General features: G+C 36.1%; 1 pseudogene; it reads left to right on the forward strand.

Moving 5' to 3' along the window:
* Positions 1-2,972: 2,972 nt before the first annotated feature.
* Positions 2,973-3,357, forward strand: LOC115277433 (annotated as a pseudogene).
* The last annotated feature ends 1,834 nt before the right edge of the window (positions 3,358-5,191 follow it).

Genomic DNA, 5,191 nt, shown 5'->3' on the forward strand with positions numbered 1-5,191 from the left:
TAAGGAATTTCCCGTACAAACCAAAGGAAAAGAGTTCATCACCACTAACCCAGTCTTATATAAATATCAAAGGAACTTCTTTAGGTGGAAGAGAAAAGGCCATAACTAGAAGTAGAAAATCATAAAATAAAAAACGTTACAGATAAAAGAAAGTTTAGTTAAGGTAGAGGATCAATCACTTACAAAGCTAGTATGAAGGGTAAAAGACAACAGTAGTAAAATCAACTATATCTATAAAAAGTAGATAAGAAATAAATGAAATAAACATATATAAAATATAATATCAAAAGCATAAAACATGGTGAAGGGGGAGTAAAAAGGTATTGCACTTAGAATGCATTCAAAGTTAGGTGACCATCAACTTAAAATGACTACTATATACATAGATTATTATCTGTAAACGTCATGGTAACCACAAACCAAAAACCTATAATAGATACATTACAAAAAAACAAAAAACAGAGAAAGAAATCCAACCATAACACTAAAGAAAGTCATAAAATCACAAGGGAAGAAAAAGAGAGAAAAATAAACAGAGAAGAACTACAAAAACAACCATAAAACTATTAACAAAATGGCAAAAAGTATATATCTATCAATAATCACCTCAATGTAAACACACTAAATTCTCTTATCAAAAGATACAGGTGGCTAAATGGATTTTTAAAAAGGAAAAAAAAATTTATCTGTATGCTGCCTTAAAGAAATTCACTTCACCTACAGACACACAGACCATAGGTGAAAGGATGGAAAAAAATATTCATGCAAATGGAAATGGAAAGAAAACTAGAATAGCAATTATTATATCAGATAAAATAGACTTTTAAAAAGCCCATAACAAGACACAAAGAAGGGCACTACATAGATAAAGGACTCAATCCAACAAGAGGGTATAATAATATATATGCAACACAGGACCACCTAAATATAAGCAAATATTGACTGACACAAAGGGAGAAATTGAAAGTAATACAATGATCATAGGGGACTTTAACAGCTCGTTTACATCGGATAGATCATCCAAACAGAAAACTAATAAAGAAACACCAGGTTTAAATGACACATTAAGCCAGACAGACTTAATAGATATATAGAGGACATTGCAACCAAAAGCAGCAGTTTACAAATTCCTCTAAAATGGACAGGAAACATCCTCCAAGATAGATCACTTGCTAAGTCACAAACAAGTCTCAAAAACTTTTAAAAGACTATAATCATATCAAATATCGTTTCCAGCCAGAAAAGTATGAAACTAGAAATCAATCACAAGAAAAAAAAAAACCTACAAAAACACAACCACATGGAGGCTAAAATGTGCTACTAAACACCCAAGGGGTCAACAAAGAAATCAAAGAGGAAAACAAAAATTACCTGGAGACAAATGAAAATGGAAACACAATGTTCCAAAGTCTTTGAGATGGAGTAAATGCAGTTCTAAAAGGGAAGTTTATAGTGGTAAAGAGGGAGGGGCATAGAAAGAGAATCCTAAGCAGGCTTCACGCTGTCAGCACAAAGCTCGAACTCACGAACTGTGGCATCATTACCTGAGCCAAGATCAAGAGTTGGACGTTTAACTGACTGAGCCACCTAGGTGCCCCTAAGCACAGTTCCTTGAAGAACAAAGGAGATAGTGAGGTATTAAAATACCTGAGGTATTGCAAACCTGAGAATGTATGTGAGAACCATCCATTCCGCCTCTTTATTTCTTGCTTTCTTATACTGCATGTTTGCCAATTGGTAGTAGACATACCTGAATGGAAATTAAACCAGATCAAAGTTATCATTCTCATGAGACTTCAACACTAGACTAGAATATGTGTCCTGTCATAACTAGCTCTGCTAGTTCTTAAGACTGCTGTTTTTTAATGATAATATTTCAAATAAAATAGTTAAAACTTATTTCAGCTGCTAGATATCATGCATTGAGCTAGACAATGGAGAAGCCCAAAGGTTAATAAAAAATAGAAAAAAAACTTTTGTCTTCAAGGAACTTGGGAGTCCATTGAAGGAGACAGACAAATAAACAAATAAAATGTGTTCCATAGTGATCTGCATTGAGTGCAGTGAGAATTAAGAGGGTCACCTCACCCACACAGTTGAGAAGATAAGGCCTGATTGGAGGTGAGAAAGAATAAGATAGAGACATTATCTTAAAGGGCTTGCTAAAAGAGGTGCACTAATTTGAATAGTCAGGGGGAAATGAAATGAAGATATTCTAAAGGGAAGAGGATAAGCCTGAAAAAGGGTGCAATAAACTGTGATGTGTGCAAGAAACCAGAAGCAGTATGTTGCCACTAAAGCATAAATTGTGAGGCAGAAATGCCAAAAAATGAAATCCATGGCATATGTCCATGATGGACTTTCAGCTGCAACCCACAGGTCACTAAAGGCTTTATGAAGATGAGTAACACAGTCAAATTTGTGTCACCACTGGGCAGTGAGTCACCTGGGTAGAAGAACTAACTCAATGGCAGTTTCAGTTAGGTACTGATAAAGGGAAAAGAAGATTTGTGTATAGGCTGTCTAGCACATGAGCTTGTGTGTTACCATGATCTCTTGTCCAAAGGAGTTCATTTTCTTTCCTGTGCATGTGTGTGTGCACCCGCACATGCTAGAAAGACAGATTAATCTGTATCCTTATAGCTCTGGAAAATCACCTTTACAAGAATATTAAAATGTTTATAAGAATGTTCATAAACATTTGTATGCATTATGCAGCAGAGATTACAATAAAACCTAAGGCTATAAAAGCACATAATTTCAGAAGCAATGTGTCTAAAGAAAGGACTCTAACCAGTATCTCTCAGAGGATATGAACTATAAATTGCTACTGAAACAGAAATCAGCCCTGCTAATACAGTATTCACTGAAAGTCAGAATCTCCACAATTGTCAGAAACAGAGTCCACCCAATCCAGATATCTAAATATAATAATCCCATCCTCTCTGGGCTCAGATCTAGGTTGTGGCAACATGGCTAAACATGCCAAGAAGGTCAGAATCATTGGTAAATACAGGGCCCATTATGGTCCCTCCCTCAGGAAAATAGTGAAGAAGATTGAAATAACCCAGCACACCAAGTACACTTGCTCCTTCTGTAGCAAAATCAAGATGAAAAGACAATCTGTGGCGATCTAGCATTGTGATTCCTGCATGAAAACCATAACCAGTGGTGCCTGGACCTAATAATACCACTTCTGCTGCCACAGTGAAGTCGGCCATCAGAAGACTGAAGGAGTTGAAAGACCAGTGGAAGCCCCACCATTTGAAGCCAGCCTATAATAAATGGGTTCATTTATATAACAAAAAAAATGTAATGATCTCTAGAAGGGTTCTTTTAGCTAAGGACCATGAGTAGGCCAAAAGTACTCATTTGGAATGACTCAATCCAAACTCAAATACCAAAAAAATACAAATATAAATAATAAGCACTAATATTCTGAAAATGACTTTCAGGTCTTCAGAATACTCTGGCAAGCACACGTAGCTTGTATGACTAAGATCAGATCCTTAATTTCTTTATCTGGAGCCATCTTCCTGAGTAACCCCACATATGCTGAGTATCTGTGAGGTATGCTGCCCTAGAACTGATGCTACTTCCTTTCAGTAGTATCAGTCTTGGCATATGAAGTTACTCAAAGTTCTTCTTTACCTGTTGATTTATACTGAAGTTTTGTTTTATACTAATATGCTTTATAAAATGCTTGCAGCCTGCTTTACCTGCTAACTCTTGGAATAGTTTTTATCTGCTTGCTAGTCTAGGCAGATAAAATACAAACTTTACGTGTTTAAATCACGTGCTAGACTAATACAAACTTCACATGTTTAAATCTCCATTCTGACAGCTGCATTCTTCCTGGGATGGAGGAGCCAAGAGAAGTTAATCTGTCCCCTCACCAGAAAGAGTATCCAAGGTATTAGGGCTCAAGCTACGAACAGACCTACCGTGCATACATCCTTGGCACTTCCTACTTTAAGCATTCATCTCCAACAGTAAAAACTCATTATGTACTTTATACTTAGGTAAATTATGTACTTTATACTTAGGTAAATTACATGCTTTATACTTACCTATGCTTACATATATTATACCCACTACACTTAGTTTTCTCAACTTTCTCTTCAGTATGACATATTTGACTTCATTATCAAAAATTGTTGTATTATTTAGTAATAACTAAGGAATCTAGCTTTTGGAAATAACTCTCCAGTTTTTCCAACAAAAGAGACATGGTTCAACCTTGTAGCTTGCACACATTCAATCTTGTAACCCTGTACAGTATACCTCAGTCCTTGAGCCCCCTCGTACTAAAAGACAAATCTACCCAGCATGATTCAAATTGGTCTCAGAGATATATCTTATTTTGAACTCAATTATGTTCTAAATACTGAGCCTGGATATCTAAGTCTTTGTATCTTATTTATGCTTTCTATGCTGTGATAAACTTCCTAGTTTCCCAAGTTGCTTTTTGGATTCTTGTCTTTAAAAATTTGGTACCGGTTAAGAATTATTTATATAGTTATCGCTATCAATTGCTCACTTCTGCTCTCACCTGAGGAATGTATTAGGCACATTTTCTTCCACCTATTCACTTCTTATGACCAGAAATTTAGAAGACAATTCTATTGCTGCTCTGGCAAAATGCCTAGAAAGGATCATTATCTTTATGTAATTTGAGTAGAGAGAAGGGAAAGAGTACTTATCTTATAAAGCCCAGAGTCAAGAGGTTCTGTCCTCTCCACTCCACATAGCACTGAAAAATCTGTAAGCCTCCAACAAAATTTTGTGGCATTCCTGGCACTCCATGGGTTGCGGAAACATTTATGTAAGTGTTTCTAAATAACCGACAACTCTGGACTTGGAGATGGCAAGAATGCTACCAGTTCTGACTTCAGCTTCTAAGAGCAGCACTCTATTAGTGAAAAATGAATACTTCTTGTTATAGAAATCTGGTCTTGACTTCCTCTGTGACATTGCCAATTAGTCACCCTCTGGTTCTCTCCTTCCAGTTTCTGTAAATGGAAATGTTAACAAAACTTGACCCATCTTCTAAGTGGGGATGTGGTAATGGCAATGGCAATCAATACATGCAGAAATAAATACTTAGGGAAAATATAACTTGATATCAGCATTACTGCAAGCAGCACAAGTTCCAGCTTGGTGACAGAATATGCTAAGCCAGTATAATAGA

This window comes from Suricata suricatta, chromosome 14 (genome assembly GCF_006229205.1).
Source record: "Suricata suricatta isolate VVHF042 chromosome 14, meerkat_22Aug2017_6uvM2_HiC, whole genome shotgun sequence".
Classification (NCBI taxonomy): Eukaryota; Metazoa; Chordata; class Mammalia; order Carnivora; family Herpestidae; genus Suricata; species Suricata suricatta.